Below are 17,952 nucleotides of genomic sequence, written 5' to 3'. Positions count from 1 at the left end.
TGATTCCAGGACACCACGCCTTCCTACTGTCTCTGAAAAGGATTACATTATCAAGAGCCTTTGCCAGCCCTGGTGCACTGTGAAAAACCATTGAAATGCTGCTGGTTCTGCATTGGATATAAACTGCATTCATTGGCTGGAGCCAGTGGACACATCCTGTAAATAGAGACCTCAGCTTTAAGGCCTGTGTCTAGTTTTGAGTTCCCTTGAGAACCTATATCCTGCTGGAGGGAGGAGGCCCAGCTAAGTGAAGAGGGGGCAAGACCATGAAGCAGGGACTTCCTGGTGGTCCAGTGGCTAAGACTCCACGCTCCCAATGCAGGGGGCCGGAGTTTGATCCCTGGTCAGGGAACTAGATCCCACGTGCTACAACTAAAAGATGCCGCATGCCACAACTAAAGAATCCTGCATGTAGCAACAAAGATCCCGTGTACCGCAACTAAGACCTGGCACAGCCAAATAAATAAACAAACACATAAATATTTTTTTAAAAAAGACCATGAAGCAAAATTCAGGTGAATTAAATAGTTAATTGTAGAAGAATGAAACCATGAAAAAAACTAATTAGGAAAAAACAGTGATGGATTATTTGCTTTTGCAGCGGGGAAGATCTTCTTAAGGATAAGACCAAATAGAAAAAATCCTAAGGGAAAAAATCGGTTTGACTATATACAATGTAAAATATGTTCAGTAAAAGCAAAACAACAAAACAAAAAAACCACTTTGCAACATATAGTACAAGAGCTTTTTTTCTTTATAAATTTATTTATTTTTATTTATTTTTGGCTGTGTTGGGTCTTCGCTGCTGCACGCAGCCTTTCTCTAGTTGCAACGAGCAGGGGCTACTCTTCATTGTGGTGCGCTGGCTTCTCACTGCGGCGACTTCTCTTGTTGTGGAGCATGGGCTCTAGGTGCGCGGGCTTCAGTAGTGTGGCTCGTGGGCTCAGTAGTTGTGGTGCAAGGGCTTAGTTGCTCCGCGGTATGTGGGATCTTCCTGGACCAGAGCTCGAACCCATGTCCCCTGCATTTGCAGGTGGATTCTTAACCACTGTGCCACCAGGGAAGTCCCAGTACAAGAGCTTTTTAAAATTAATAAGGAAAAGATGAATGGTCCAATTCTAAAAAGGGAAAGGACCTAAAGAAGCAATTCCCAGAAGAAATACTCAAAGCTAATAAGTACATGGTAAAGATACTTTATCTCTGCAGAAAGCAATCAAAGCAATAACGAGACCGTTTTTCTATTTATTCAGTTGGCAATACCCAGCATTGATGAGGGTGAGGGAAAATTGGACACTCACACCTGATGTTGGGTTTATAAGTCAGTATAACATCTCTGGAAGGTAGATTGGTACCATGCTTCAAAAAGTTAAATGCATATTCCCTTTGACACAGTGGTACTACTTTTTTTTTTTTTGCGGTACGCGGGCCTCTCACTGCTGTGGCCTCTGCCCTTGCGGAGCACAGGCTCCGGACGCACAGGCTCAGCGGCCATGGCTCACGGGCCCAGCCGCTCCGCAGCATGTGGGATCTTCCCGGACAGGGGCACGAACCCGTGTCCCCTGCATCGGCAGGCAGACTCACAACCACTGCGCCACCAGGGAAGCCCAGTGGTACTACTTTTAAGAATTTAACCTAACAAGGTAGTCTAACAAATAACAGAAGATGTACAAATTTATTCATCCCAGTGTTGATTATAATATCGGAAAGTTGTAAGCCCTTATAATGTCCATCAGTAAATCTGATACATTCCTACAATGCTGTTGTAGGGAATCATGTAAAATGATGATATAAATGCATAAAACCTTTAAGGCATGGAGAAATATCCATGACATATTGTTGAGTGTAGGAAAGCAACTTACAAAAGAACATATGTTGTGTGAGACTACTTAAAATATACACATGTATATATGACATATGATATTACATTACATAATAACATACATAATGGCCTCTATATTGAATAGCTATAGATATCTATGTTTATTGAATGAGATCATGTATTTAATGAGTTGAAACATTGTAAATGCTTTATGAATGCTAGCAATTAGGAGATGAGGGTGGATAGGGAGCCAGATGTTCAGGTATATTTTATTTCAAGCTAAGAAATTTGGATTTTACCCCATGGCCATGGGGAGGCAGTAGAACTCAATTCAATGAATATTTCTGGAGTGTCTGTTACAGAAATGCCAAAGTTGAAAAGGCTTTTTCATAGAGAAGATTGCTGAAGAGGTTGAGGTTTGTACCAAGGGAATGTCAGCCAATTGGCTCCCAGGGTAGATGGCCTTGGGGACTTCACCAGGGTCTGGGGCCAGCCCTCAGACTGATCCACCTAGAAATCTGACTTTGGAACACAGGGAAAATGGGTCTGAATCTACCACTGACTTACAGTCACTAAGTGTAAAGACTGATGTCTAGAACTAGGGTGCTACTATATTATATTTCAATGAGACATAAATGGTATGCCAAAATGTGACATGTTTGGCACATTAATTTTCATCAGACCTACATGGGAAGCTCCTACTATACTACTATGGATGTACCAATCAATGACGGCTGCCATTCATTAAACACTTACTAAACATTTGTTGAACATTAGGTGCCAGACAATATATCAAGCACTATTCATGCATTATTTCCTTGAGTCCTCAGAACAACTCTGTAAGGTGGGTACTATTATTTATTATCTGCATTAAACATTTTTTTTTATATCTCCATTTCCTAATACTGGAGCACTGAGTCACCATGTGACCGAGCTGCCCTTGAAGAACTGGACATTATCTGACCCACTGAGCCAAAAGTTTGGGCAGCAGCAATCATCAAGTAGAAATGGTATACGAGATCGGATTTGAGAATGTCCAGGAGGTACTATTCATACCTTGTATGAATATGTGACTCTATACCCGTAACACCTACTCCTGCTGTATGGCCTCCTCTACCTCAGTCTAAACTTAGAGCCTCAACCTCCACCTGTGCTAGCACCTACTAGAAATGACTGCTGAAAAAATCTCAGCCCCATGCAAGAGATGGTGTAAAGAGAAATCCTCCCAGTGGGCAATGCATTTGGTTGTCCATTTTTGTTGACTGAAAGATGACCAGAAGTGCAGGTATATATAGATTCATGGGCAGGGCAATGGCTAATTGTCTGGGTAGATGGTCAGGGATTTGGAAAGAAAAGGACTGGAAGACGGTCACAAGAGGGCTTTGAGAAGAGATATGCAGATTGACCTCTCAGAGTGTTCACAGAGTGTGAAGATATTTGTATCAGTTATCTATTGCAACCTAACAAACCATCCCAAAACTTAGTGCTTTAGAACAATAACCAGTTCAGTTCCTCATGATTCTGTGGATCAGCTTCACTGGGCTTTTTTTTCCCTGAACTTTTAGGTTCTGATAACCTAGAATCATTCTGTGTTAGGTGATTTATAAGAAATATATATTTGGTCATTCAGATGACCAAATATATATTTTTTATATATATTTGGTCTTCATTCATGGTTCCTGGCTCACAGCTCCCCAAACCCTAGAATTTCCTAAGCAATTAGAGCAAGAGCAGCATCTTTTGTTAAAATATGTGGTATCGCGTCCCCAGTTCCTGGGGGAAAAAAATGCTTCAGAGCCATAACGATGAAATGGGTATCATGTTATCACAATGAGCCCCTTTCAACTGGTGTGTTAATGAGGTGACTTTTGGGAATCCCCCAAACATGGGGGGAGCTGATTGCCAGGGGAACCAATGAATAGAGGGTTGGAACTTTTAGTGCCACCCGCAAGACCTCTGGGGAAGAAAGAAGGGCTGGAGGCTGAATCAATCACCAATGGCCAATGATCTAATCCATGGTGCTGATGTAATGAAGGCTCCATAAAAACCCAAAAGGATGGGGTTCAAGGAGCTTCCAGGTTGGTAAACTAGAAAGTTTCCATGTGCCACCGTGCCAGGCCTGAAACTCCATGAGGACAGAAATTCCATTGCTCAGAACCTTGCCCTCTGAATCTCTTCAGCTGTATATTGATCCCTCTCCTTTAATATCTTTCAAAATAAGCTGGTAATCTCTTGAGTAACCCAGTTTCCTGAGTTCTTGTGAGCCACTCTAGCAAATTAATCAAGCCCAGGGAGGGGGTTGTGGGAACCTCTGATTTATAGCCAGTTGGTCAGAAGCAGGTAACAACCTGGACTTTCGATTGGTGGCTGAAGTCAGAGACATTCCTGTGGGACTGAGCCCTTAACCTGTGGAATTTGATGCTGTCTCTGGATAGACAGAATCAGAATTGAGTTGAACTGTAGGACACCCAGATGGTGTTGGAGAATTGCCAGTTGGTGTGGGGAAAACCATGCCCCCTCCCACACAGTGGAATTGGTGATCAGAACTCTTACTTTCCTTTGTCCCTTCAGCCCTGGGAACAGGTGCTACTTCCTTCCATCATTACATGTTTCCTCAGGGTAATAAGGTCCTTACACTCCATGAGAAATGATATTATTTGAAGATAGGATCTGATTAACTAAAGATATATATTGTAAACCTTGGGGCAACCATTAACATTTCTTGAATGTGTAATGGTTTAACATATTTGTACTGGCTTGTCTGTAGCAACTTAGAACCATACCCTGTTTCTTCTATACCCTCCCATGTATCTCAAGGTCTGGACGCTTAGGAGAACTACATTTCCCAGCATTCCTTGCCAGAAGGGTTACTAGTTAGACTACCAATGAGAGGTAGAGTTGACTCATTATTCTCAGGAATTATGCCCTATAAAGTCGCTGAGAACACGAAGTTAGTGAATACTGAACCATTGCTCCTAGGGGAAATACAGGGTTAGGTTCTTTTGAGTCACTGGTCACAACATTTTTGCCAACCAATCAATACATACCCTTGTTTTATGTGTGTTTCTGTTTAAAGACACCTTATGTGATACATACTGGTGATCTTTTCACACGGAACTCACGACCAGCAGCTCTGTAACTCATGCCTGAACCAAGTTCATCTAACACATGCACTTTCTCAGTAAGGCACATCTTACTGAGATGTGCTTAGAACCCTGGACAGCACTTCGGCAGTATGCCTGGGGGCCATTTTAAACAGCAAAATCACCAAAAAAAAGTACAAAAATGTGAAAAACGTGGCACTAAATAGATCATGAAAAAGACAGTTGTTTACAGTATGAGAGCTAAACAAGAGTGTCACCTCATTTGACCTCTGCCCCGGACACGCATTGGGTGACTCAAATTTTTGCCTGTCTGTGAATGACCTTGACAGTGCTGGGAATGTGGATTTTTGGATTGCAAATAAGTTTTAGCACTAGGCTAATTCACAAATATGGAAACATGAATAATGAAGATCGACTGTATGACCATTTCAGCATGGCCACTTTGTCTACCATCTTCCAGGGCAATTAGGTATTTCCGCTTCACTGAGAATTGGCCATTGCTTCTTTCCAGGCTTCTAAGAGCCACTCCAGTAGCTGGAGTCCTTGCTAGGGTGTTAGATCCCATGTCCTGAGAAAGTATCCCCAAGTCAATGAATTCTTGCTTATCTAGTCTTACATTCCAGCTTCCTTGATCAAGCACCCTCAAAATTCAACCGCAGGGGTACTCCCCTGGCTTCTGCCAGTACATGCTGGCTAATTCTTCCATTCTTCAGGTGTATAGCCTATTTTTTTCCTTATCAGGCCCTGGGCATAAACAGCCAGGTTATGCTGAGATTTAACCCTAGTTACCAGCCCGGCCACCTGGAGAGGAGGTAGGGGCAGCACTGCTGGTAGGGACACCTGTTGTCCGTGGGGAAGGGCTTCTGTAGCACCTGCCAGCACAGTGGTAGCTCCGGTTCTTAATAAAGAAAAGTGTGCAAGCCCGGAGGAGCTTGGGGTTCATGCTGCAGAGTCAACATCCCCAGGAACATCCATCCAGATGTCTCCATTCCATTATTTAGAGTCCTAGGTTTTCCCCACCAGGGCTCTGACCTTCACCAAACAGACTTGTCTTGGCTGAGCAAATATCTCTGGAGCTCTAGACTCTAATAGTCAGGTTTTCAGCCTGCCACTCAATGTATCTGTCCTTCCACTACATAGGTGATGAGAGCCTCTTTGTAAGCTACCTCCAGAGCTCTCTGACTCTCACACTTAGCCATTAACCGCTCCTGAACAGCTCTTGGTCTCTCATCATCATTCTGTAACCAGCCGTCTAACTTCCTCTGTCTCTGTAGGCGTTATCCTCCCCATGTTTTTCAAACACTGGCCTCATAGCACCAACCGCAGTATCCTCCTCCACGGGGATAAATATCACCGCCCAGGTCACCGCCAGTGAAATCATTAGCAGTTGAGCCACCACCTTGTTCCAGGGACTTTCTGTGTTCCACCAGGAGGGCATCCTCTTTGCTTGCTGGGCAGTGGCTTAGTCAGTCAACGTTTCTGTGCGTCAGGAGTCTGGCACAGCTTAGCTGGGTCCTCTGCTTCAGGGTCTCACAAGGATATAATCAACATGTTGGCGGGGGCTGCAGTCTCATCTGAGGCTTGACAGGGTAAGGATCTGCTTCTGAGCTCACATGATTATTGGCACCATTCAGTTCCTTGAAGGCTGCTGGACTGAGGGCCCAGTTTCTTGCTGGCTATTGGCTGCAGTTTACTCTCAGATCCTTGCTGGGTGATCTTCTCCACAGGGCAGCTCACAACATGGCTGTTTATATCCTCAAAGCCAGCAAGAGAGAGTCTCCTAGCTAGATGGTTTACAACTTACGTAACGTAATCACATACAACCTAAAATCTTTGCCTTATTCTGCTGGTTAGAAGCAAGTCAGGTCCTGTCCACACTCAGGGAAGGGGATCACACAAGCCCATAGACATTGGGAGGTGAGGATTATGGGGGCCACCTTAGAGTCTGTTTACTACAGCTTCCTTGTTGATCAACATCTCTAATGAAAACATCTCCTTGAACTGTCCCAAAGCTTGGCTCTCCATGAAATACAAGCCTATGCGGAGGCAGCTGGGTTGGCCTTGGTGACTTTTCCAGCCCTCCTTTCCTCCCCTGGCTCAAAAGTTCCTTCCCCTCATTTAGAGTTGGCCTATTCCACCAGCACATCACATTTTCACTATAGGTGATCTAAACCCAAGCAGATGCAGCTAAGATCCTCTCCACATCCTGTTACACGATGTTTGAGCATAGGAGTGACATGACTGATCAGACTTTCTGATAACTTTTAAAAACAGCTTTATTGAGATAAATTCATACACTATATAATTCACCCATTAAAAGTGTGCAATGCAATGGCTTTCAGTATATTCACAGAGTTGTGCAATCACCAATTTTAGAATATTTTCATTATGTCAAAAAGAAAGTCCACATGCCTTAGCCATTACTCCCAATTCTTGCATCTTCCCAGCCCTAGACAACCACTAATCTACTCTCTCTATATATAGATTTTCCTATTCTGGACATTTTATATAAATGGAATCATATGTGATCTGGCTTTTTCACTTAGCATGTTTGCAAGGTTCATCCATGTTATTGCATGCATTAGTACTTCATTTCTTTTTATATTCCATTGTATAGATATACCACATTTTATTTATCCATTTATCAGCTGATGGACACTGGGTTATTTCCACTTTTTGGATATTGTGAACATTTGTGTACCAGTTTTTTATATGGACATATGTCTTCATTTCTCTTGAGCATATACCTAGGAATTCTTGGATCACATGGTAACCCTATGTTTAACTTTTCTTTTTTTTTTTTTTTTTTTGCGGCATGCGGGCCTCTCACCGTTGTGGCCTCTCCCGTTGCGGAGCACAGGCTCCGGACGCGCAGGCTCAGCGGCCAGGGCTCATGGGCCCAGCCGCTCCGCGGCATGTGGGATCTTCCCAGACCGGGGCACGAACCCGTGTCCCCTGCATCGGCAGGCGGACTCTCAACCACTGCGCCACCAGGGAAGCCCCTTATGTTTAACTTTTAAGGTACTATTTTCCAAAGTGGTGGCACCATTTTACACTCCCACTAGCAGTGTTTGAGGGTTCCAATTTCTCCATCTCCTCACCAACCCTTGTTATTGTCCATCTTATTTGCTATGGCCATCCTAATGGGTGTGAATAGGTATCTTATTGTGGTTTTGATTTGCATTTGATGGCTAATGACATTGAGCATCTTTCCATGTGCTTATTGGCATTTGTAGATCTTCTTTGGATAACTATTCAGATCCTTTTCTCATTTTAAAATTGGGTTTACAATAACTTTTTGATATATTACAAAAGAATCTATGTTCATTGAAGAAAACTTAGAAGCTATGCATGAGCATATTAAAAATAAGAGATGTCATTTAGCAAGCATATATTACATGCACTGTGCTGAACTTCCATGCTTGCCCTAAGTCACACATGTAGAAATAACAATAGCTAATGTTTATTGAGCTCCTGTTAGGTACTAGGCCTTCTTCCATGTGTCACCTCATTGAAAGCTCCCAGCAGCCTTTCTGAAGAGGGTGCTATTTTCAGCATATTTATTTTTCAATAAAGAAACTGAGGCACAGAGATGTTAAATAACTTGCTTACTTACACACAGCTTGCTGGTGGCAGAAGCAGAGTTTGGATTCAGGCAGTCAAAAGTCCCCAGAGTTTGCACTCAACACCCATCCTGTGCATTTTTGAATCCAGAGGCTCTGAGCAGAATGAACCATTGCATTACATTGTCTCTTGTTCTCTTTAAGTAAAATAGCTAAGTATCTTCTTTGATGATTATTCTTTCTTAATGCAACATGGCAGAAATTTCCCTCAGAGATTCCTGAAGACTTAGAAATGGTTTAATTTCCACTGACTATTTCTTTTCGTTTCTCTCTTTTTCTTCCATAAGCTTTGGGAAGACAGTAACCAAATCTTTCCATACGCTGATGTTACTGCAAAATGAATTTGAAAATTGTCAAAATGACGTTCTACTTGTCTGTGTGTCCAAGAATCATTCAGAGTAACTCAGGACATAGGGCCTCCTTTCTGTGGGAGGCCGAGCAGAGATTTTCTGTGGTTCCGACTTACAGGGCTTCACAGAACTGGCTTCAACTGTCTTTACAACTTACCTCTGCGACTTTGATCAAATGACTTAACCCTTCTGCTCACCTCATCGTGCGTGGCAGAGTAAAGAATCTGAGAGCAGACAGACAACAGACAACGTCATTTCTCAGCTTTGCACTTGTGTGGTCTTGGGCAAGTCCCTTCACCTCGAGGGGCTTAATTTTGCCCAGCTGTAAAATAAACGGGCTGGACCCGAGGCTCTCGAAGGTTTCTTCTGGCTCTGACGTTCTGTGTTCTGTGCCTACCTCCGAGTTGTAAAGAATGGGCATTAAGGTGATGTTTCTCACAAAACAATTTTTTGTTGAAAACAATAACTCCTAGGTAGAGGTTTCAAGGGTAAATTGTATGAGACCTGGAAGGATGTATGGTGAATAAGATGCGCTGCTATTTCTAGGAAGGGGATGGGCGTGGCGGGGCGCTGAGGAGGGTGTGCGGGCAGTTGAGCATCCTCGAAGGCGGAGACGACATCTGAGGGCTGCAGCGCAGGCCGAGCGAGGCCAGGGAGGATCTGGGCTGCAGCGGCTGCGCACTGGCGCGCCCAGCCGGTCGATTTGCGTGTCTCCGCCTCTGCGACGAGCTGGTTGGGGAGACTGGTCTGGCGCCGCGCGCCGATTGGCTGAGCGGCCCGCCGCTCAGACCCAGGAGAGGACGGTTCCTACTGCGGCTGGGCGCCGGCTCCGCTCCCTCGTCGGCCCGCGCTCCAGCTGCGCCCGGCCCTGGCCCGGCTTGGCCCGGCCCTGGCCTCCGAGCGAAGGCGCCGCTGCCGCCTGGGCCTCTCCCAGGGCCATGAGGAGGCGACGGCAGCCATTGCGGCCCGCGTCAAGGTGACCGGCCGGGACTGCGGCGGCGGCGGCGAGAGCGGGCGGTGAGAGGAGCGGCTGGCGGGGCGGGGCGGGGCCCTGAGGGCCGGGCCGGAGGGAGCTGCAGGTGTGTGGGGCGGGACCCCGAGGGGCCGCTGGGCCGGCGAGGGGCCTCGGGGCAGGGGGGGGTGTAGGGATTGTGTCCGGCGGTCTCGGGCACGGGGACCGGGCCGGGGGCTTTAAGTGTGTGGTGGGAATGGGGGTTTTGGTATGGAGTACAGCGAGTGTGGGGGTGGAGGTGGGGAAAGGCCGCCGGTGCGGGGGGCGGGGCTGGAGGAGGCAGTTGGGAGGGGCCGGTGGGACTGCAGGTGCGGGGGGCGGGGCCGGGTGGGACCACAGGTTTACCGGGGGAGGGGGCAGCGAGGTGAGGCCAAAGCGGGTGGAGAGACCGGACCTGAGGAAACCACAGGTGCAAGGGGCGGGGCTAGGGAGACCTGCAGCGGTGGGGGAAGGGGCCCCGAGTGGTTGCAGGTCCGGAAGCGGGGCCCCAGGTAAGAAGCGGGCAAAGGGTGAGTGGTCGCGGGAAAAGGGAAAGCCGCCCTCCCCACTGTCCAGGGAGTTTGAGTGGAAGCAGGAGCTTTGGGCTCTCTGAGGATTCTGGAGGCTTCGAGGTTGCGGCTGGGCCGGAAGGGGCGGCTAGGCCTGCCTGTGCGTCTCCTGGGTCGGACTTGGGTCTTAGCTGCCCTGGTTACTAGGCCGGCGGCTTCCCCCATGCCACGCCGTGCCCTTAAGTGGGGCGCCCCGTTTTTCAGTCTCGGGGGCTTTTCCTGTCTCCTAGATTGGTGGGGCTGTTGGCTTTCATCCCATCAGCTGTTGAGAAATGTGTGTGCTGGCAGAGTAGTTAGTGTGAAGCTTGAAAGGTTCTGGCTTGCTGGCTCCTGGTACCAGATGTTGCTGCAAATCTTAACAGTGGTCGTCTCCAAAAGACTGAAATGGCAGCCTGGTGAGGGGGCAGAACAGGAGTGAGGGTTCAGAAGCTTTTACCTCTGTGTTACCTGGAGAGTCTTTCACCTCTCTGAGCTTTGTTTCTTCCTCTGCGAAGTGAGCATCCTGGTTCCTGCCTTGTGTGCCTCTCAGGGGCCTTGTGAGGATGGGATGGAACAGTGCCTACTGGGTACATCGTCGGGTAAAGTTGTGAGTCTGCTGCCTCTGTGCCGATGGGCAGATTGTGTTTGGAGACTGAGGGTCGAAAGAGGAGGGGATTTCTAATCGGTAGACCATTTTCCTGCTTGAGGTTGGGATGAGGTTTGTGGTGAGATGGTGACTGCTGCTCCCTGTGAGGCCTCTGAGGGAGCTGTGGCGGGGAGAATGGCAGATGGAAGCACAGGAACGTTTCATTGTTTGCTGACCTTTAGACCCCAGCCCCAGTGAGGACTCTGAACTGGAGCATAAGGCTTAGACTCGAGCCTTATGGAATTTCCCCTCCCCACCCAAGTATGACACTGACTTTACCACATGCCTGAAGGAAGACACCCACAATAGGGGAATGCCAGAACTTTGTTAGGTTTCTACCGGGCAGAGAGAAGAAAGCGAGGTGATGGGGCTCCCTCCTGTTTGGAAGGGTGTCCCATACCCATACGTGTGACCTTTCATTGCGCAGTGCCTCTGCTCACTAGCAGTGTGACCAATTCCTGCTGCCTGTGTTGCAGGGACAGAAGAGAAGGCAGGAGGAGGCTTCTCCTGTACTGGCCTGCATTTTTCTTCACTTCAGATGCTGTGGGACTTTGGGGGACCAACTTCCATGGTGCTGGCCTCTCTCACTACCACCTGGTGTGGCGGTGACCCAGTGGCATCATGGGGATGGCATCTAAGGGATGGGTCCTTACTGGGGTCCGTGCTTGTGTGGCAGGCACCCAAAGGCTCTAAAAGCAGCACGTGTGAATTATCCCATTCTGTCCCAGCAGAAACGATGTAAATGTCTCTCAGAGATTGCTGCGCTCTGGATAACCATCATGCTCTGTGGGTTAAAAGGAAAGCCCAAACTTGGTGGCAACAAGAGCTACAACATGTGTTGGGTAATGAGGGGACTGGCTTTGAGATTGGTGGTGTTGGAGTGACAGCATCCAGGGTTGAGAGAGAAACTTCGTTAATGGAAAATCTTGCCTCCAGGGCTCTCTGTGATATGGCTCCAGTCTACCTGATTTTCCTTTTCAGCATGGAGGGTCAGAGCTCTGGCTTGGAAGTCAGAGAGATACGTGTTTGAAGCCTTATACACCAGTTTCTTTGCTTCTCAGAGCTTTCATCTCCTTATTTGTAAAACAAGGATAATCATGTCCACCTTGAGAGGTTGTTATGAAGAATAAATTTGACAAGATCTGTGAAAGCACCTGATATATTAGGCTGTCAGTGTTAGGGTATGTTTCTGCCCCTCCCTGACTGCCCATCTTTCAACACAACAAAACAGCATGTCGCATGTGAGGAGAGCAGGACAAGTAATTTTTTTTTTTTTTTTTTTTTTTTTGAGGTACGCGGGCCTCTCACCGCTGTGGCCTCTCCCGTTGCGGAGCACAGGCTCCGGACGCGCAGGCCCAGCGGTCATGGCTCACGGGCCCAGCCGCTCCGCGGCATGTGGGATCTTCCCGGACCGGGGCACGAACCCGTGTCCCCCGCATCGGCAGGCGGACTATCAACCACTGAGCCACCAGGGAAGCCCAGGACAAGTAATTTTGAGGCCTTCGCTTCTTATGTAACCTTGATCAGAGCCCTTCCCCTGTCCAGGCCTCAGTTTTCTTAGCTGAGTGAGGATGGTGTTAGAATACGTGAACATCAAGAGTGATCCTAGCTCTGGCCTTCTGATTGGCATGTTTTCCCGAAAGGCAGGAGGGAGGAAGCTAGTGACCTGTTGTTTAGCTCTTCTTTTAAAAATACCTGTTGAGGGCTTCCCTGGTGGCGCAGTGGTTGAGAATCTGCCTGCTAATGCAGGGAACACGGGTTCGAGCCCTGGTCTGGGAGGATCCCACATGCCGCGGAGCAACTAGGCCCATGAGCCACAACTACTGAGCCTGCGCGTCTGGAGCCTGTGCTCCATAACAAGAGAGGCCCGTGATAGTGAGAGGCCCGCGCACCGCGGTGAAGAGTGGCCCCCGCGTGCCACAACTAGAGAAAGCCCTCGCACAGAAACGAAGACCCAACACAGCAAAAATAAATAAATTAATTAATAAAAACTCCTACCCCCAACATCTTAAAAAAAAACCCAAAAAACCTGTTGAGCACTTTGCCTGGCACATAGTAGGTGCTCATTAAATACTTGTCGAAGGGACAGATGAAGGACTTTCAGAAGAAGGTGTGGCAGATTATCTCTGCTGCTTATATGTATGCCGTATCTGCACCTTCAAAGTGCATTTTATTTATTGCAAAAAAAAATGTTGCAACAACTTTATAATGAAATTAGCGAACCTCAACATGAAAGACAAAAGTTGTTTTACAGTCCTATTTCACCACACATTAAGTTCACCCAGTTTTTCATAAACATACAAGTTTTTTTCATGGTTGCAGTCATATGTATGTGAGCATTTGGAAAAGGCCTGGCAATAAGGAGTTTCTTTAAATGGTGTTTTTGTCTTATTTTTTTTAAGAATTAAAAAAATCACACATGGATTTTTTTTAAAAAAGACAAGTAGTTCAAGGGGGACAAATTGTAAAGTGTCTTTCTTGCCTCAAGCTGCCAGTTCCCAGTCCTCTCCCTAGTGGCAACCACTGTTACCATTTTCTTGTTTTGTTATATATTTTTTCTCTTATACAAAGAATAGCATCCTATACGTACTCTTGCTCCTTTATTTATTTACTTGATGTATTTGGAAATTGTTCCAACTTTGGAAAATGTTCCAGTTGGTACATACAATTCCTCCTTAATAGATGTTTTTGACTGATATCTTAAGCACAATTTTGTGTCTCCATGCTCCCCCACCCCACCATGATGTTTACTCAGTAATGGTTAGCAGTCATTGTTTAGAAGACTAACAAGAGATAGCCCTTGTTTTTCTCTAGAAAAGAAATGGCTTTGGTTCCAGTGAACAATAAACTAAAGGGCAATCCATGTATCTGGATGCAAGGCAGACACAGAAAGAGAAAGGAAAAGGGATTTGTTCACTAGTAATTGAAAACTGATTTTTCATTCAGCCCATGATTCAAAGTCCGGCTCTGTCACTTACTGGCTGTATGACTTGGGGCAATTTACCTAATCTTTCTGCGTTTCAGTTTCCTTATCTGTAAAATGGATGGTGATGATAGGATCTGCCTTTTGGGGTTTTTGTGTAGAAGAAATGAGATCATGTATGCAAAGTACTTGCAGTAATAGGTCATAGTAGATGCTCAAGAAGGGGTAGCTGCTGTGTTATTAATAATCTAAACTAGACTCTTATTCTTTGTTAGCAGATATTTACTGGACAGCTGAGGGTGAGCCATGGAGAATGCCCAAAGTCCTTGCCCTCAAGGTGCTCACATACTGTGCAGAGAGACAGGCACACAAGTCACTGATGACAGAACAGGGCTCAGCGGTGGGGAGGTGAGCAGTATGGGGCTCAGGGAGGCAGGAAACAATGACTTTCCCTTGGTGGTTTGGGAATGGCTTCTCAGTTCAACTTTTCCCTTCTCTGTGAAATCTACTCAGTTCCTCTACAAGTGACCACTCCTGTCTGTGCTCCCTTGGCTTTCATTGTGTGTGTACCTTGATCGGTTCATGTGCCTCACTATTGCATGCATTATTCTATACCTGTCTCATCCCTGCACAGGGAAAGTTTCCTGCTTTCTTTGCTTCTGAGTCTCCAGGGTAGGCTCTTGGTGGACATTGTGATGGACCTCTGCTCAGACAGGTCATGCTACCGAATGTTGGCAGACTCTTATTGATAGGTCTCTGGTGAATCCCAGACTCTGGACTCTATTGCTTCATTCCCCAAGTATTTGAGTGCTGACTGAGACACACATGTGCCATATACTAGTGGTAGGCTTTGGCTCTGAGTGGTGATACTTGTCCTACAAAGTCTTAGGGGTGGGAGAGGGAAGAATTATTTGCTCCAGGACAAGATGGGGAAACAGAAAGAAGGACAAGTCTGAAAATGAACTGCTCATACTTGCTGAAGCCCACCTCCCCCTTCCCCAGAAGTGTGGCTGCTGACCCTTCCCTTGAGGTGGACTTGCGGAGGAGCAGGCCTCAGGGAGCTGAGTAGATGGTCTGTAGATTCTGATCAGGGATGGGGAGAGTTGGTTGGGTTGGCTTCTGTGAGGGGCGTCCTGGGGCCACTTCCTTCCTGTGGGCATCCATCCACCAGCCTTGCTGCGCTCCTGCTTTGGGCCAAGCCCTCTGCTGAGTGCTGGGCATATGGAGATGAAGGATCTCCATCCTGCCCTTGGGGAGCGGATGGTTGGTGGAGGAGTCACGTGCAAACAGAATGTGACCAGGAGGGGATTGGCGGTGACAGAGGACCCCGAGTGAAGTGGCCAAGCAGATTCACACTCTGCAGCCAGATCTGGGTTCCAATTCTGGCTCCTCCACACAACCTCTGTGACCTTGGGCCAGTGTCTTCCCCACTCTTAGTCTCAGTTAACTGATTTGTAAAATGGGGATGGCAGGGTTACCTTACTGGGGGCTGTCATTGAAGATTCAGTGGAATAATGCTGTGGGCTGCTTAGCGTGGTGCCTGACGGGAAGCTGGTGCTTACAGAGTGCTCACTGTCTTTTTATTTATCCTTGGTGCTGGGGCAGCACCAGGAAGCACCTGTTTGGCTGTTTTCTCCAGGTTCTAGTGTAGACGGTGCCAGTTGGTGGTGAAGGTGATGGCCAAGGTATCTGAGAAACCAGCTCTGAAGTCACAGAGTGCTCAAGGAGTCCTTGAGACTTTCCTTACAGGCCCACAGGTGTTTCCTCCCCCGTTTTTGCATGAGCTCTTCTCACAGGTGGTTCCAGCCCAGCACCATCGCGAGCACCTTCTCTTTGACCCCCTGCACTGATCAGTTCCATGGCTTTTCCCCAAAGGGAGGCATGAGTCAGGCTTGTCTCGCCTGCACTTACTGAGGAGAGCAGAGACCATGAAGACGTGGAGAGGCACATTCTTCCCTGGTTTTTCTGCAGAGCTTTCAAATCCCTTGTGTTCTTCGAAGGAGATTTATCTCCTGAGCGTCAAAGAGGTGGACAGGGCAGCACTTACAGCAGACTCTGGAGTCAGGCCTATGTGGGTTTGTGTCCTGACCCTACTCACAAGCCCTTTGGCTTTGGGCAGGTGACCATTCCTCTTTTCCTCATCAATACAGGAAGTGTGATGGTACTTACCTCCATCTGGTTCTTACAGGACTTCAAGGAGATGACGAGGAACAGGGCTTAGCATAGTGCTTGCACTTCATGAGCGTCCAGTCGGCGTGAGCTAGAATAATCTTCTCTTAACCCATTGTTAGAGGGCTGTCAGGATGCTTGTTTTTTTGCAGGGGATGTTAACTTATTGCCTATGGAAGTTATGTGAGTTATTGCACAAGGGATGTGTTAAAGCTCAGAGGTACTTGGTGGTGAGGGCTGGTGGGAGCACCCAGGGTGGCAGGCAGTACTCAGCCTGCACTGAGACTGTGCACGCAAGCCTTGACGCCCACAAAAGCAGTAGGTGCTGGTGAGGGGGAGGGTGGAGTCACCCCAAGCGGGGGCCTTGTCTCAGACCTGTCCAGGAACTGAAGGCTGGTTTCCCAAGTACTTTCTGTTTCACTGTTCTGTGATTCCATGTAAATAATGGGACTTTATTTTTTATTTCTTTGTATTTATTTTTTTTTACATCTTTATTGGAGTATGATTGCTTTACAATGGTATGTTAGTTTCTGCTTTATAACAAAGTGAATCAGTTATACATATACATATGTTCCCATATCTCTTCCATCTTGCATCTCCCTCCCTCCCACCCTCCCTATCCCACCCCTCCAGGCGGTCACAAAGCACCGAGCTGATCTCCTGTGCTATGCGGCTGCTTCCCACTAGCTATCTACCTACACTATATACACTATATACACTACCTGGTAGTGTATGTATATATGTATATATGTGCTATGCGGCTGCTTCCCACTAGCTATCTACCTACACTATATACACTACCTGGTAGTGTATATATGTCCATGCCTCTCTCTCGCTTTGTCACAGCTCACCCTTCCCGCTCCCCATATCCTCAAGTCCAAATAATGGGACTTTAATATAAACTTATGCAACATTATACTTTCCCTCTTTAGGATTTAAATATTTTTATTATCAGATTTTATTTTAAGATTAAGACAGTTAACTTGAGTAATCAGAAGAAAGTGTAAATGTTTGGCCTCAACAGTCAATGGTTTCTTTGAAATCATCTTATTAGAGACAAAAGAAAGAGTAATGTAATTAAATTCGTATTTATTGGATACAGTAATTCTCACCCATTCTTGTATAAGCTTGATAAGTAGGTCAGGGGGAATCTGTGTTTTTGATACATTTCTGAGTAATTAAATATTTATGGAAAACAAGTTAATAAATTCAGGAGAATTTGCTGTGTCTCTTTTTGTGGCAATAAAGTCTGTTATGTGGAATTAGTGACTTTCACTATTTTAAGATATTTCTTATTTTGTGCCCTCCCTGTAGCTGTGTTTTTTTTTGTTTTTTCTCTCTAGGTACCATATCTCCAGCACTTTCAGGCCGCTGGCATTTAGGAGTGTTCCCACGGGGCTCCCACAATGCCCTGCTCTGGCGTGTAGCAGCCTCAGCTTCCTGTGACTCCCCCACCAGACTTTGCAGAGCCAAAGTCTGCATTTCTTCTTCCCACTGTATTCAGGGCCTAGCCCAGGGCTAGTACTCGGCAGCCAGAACGATCTGAGTGTGTTGTTCCCTCTGCTTAAATCCCTTCAGTAGCTTCTGGTTTCTCTTAGAAAAAACCCAAATCGTTTCCATGGCCCGCGGGTGTCACGACATGCTCTTCGGTGTAACTGGTGTAACTGTTGTCTTACGTCCAGCTCCCCAGTGCAGGGTGTGCAGTCCCGTCCCACCATGGACTGTGGCTTTGCTCACAGTCCTGTCCTCAGTGCCTGCCGTAGCATCTGGCACGTAGCA

The 17,952-nt window shown here is 46.8% G+C and overlaps 1 protein-coding gene across 5 annotated transcripts in view; it reads left to right on the top strand.

The window, feature by feature from the left end:
* RALGPS1 (Ral GEF with PH domain and SH3 binding motif 1) overlaps positions 1 to 17,952 on the top strand; it is a 322,342-nt gene that overhangs the window by 29,162 nt on the left and 275,228 nt on the right. Inside the window, exon 1 of one of the 5 annotated variants that reach the window (XM_060154323.1) lies at positions 9,702 to 9,872. The exons of 2 other annotated variants lie outside the window; for them this stretch is intronic. The gene's annotated coding sequence lies outside the window, so the exon portion shown is untranslated. Of the gene's footprint in view, positions 1 to 9,701; positions 9,976 to 17,952 lie in introns of those variants that run through there. 2 more of the 5 variants (XM_060154321.1, XM_060154320.1) reach the window with 2 other exon arrangements.

Source organism: Lagenorhynchus albirostris, chromosome 7 (genome assembly GCF_949774975.1).
Source record: "Lagenorhynchus albirostris chromosome 7, mLagAlb1.1, whole genome shotgun sequence".
Taxonomy (NCBI): domain Eukaryota; kingdom Metazoa; phylum Chordata; class Mammalia; order Artiodactyla; family Delphinidae; genus Lagenorhynchus; species Lagenorhynchus albirostris.
The sequence above is the reverse complement of the archived record's forward strand: the minus strand, read 5'-3'. Positions and strand labels throughout refer to the sequence as shown.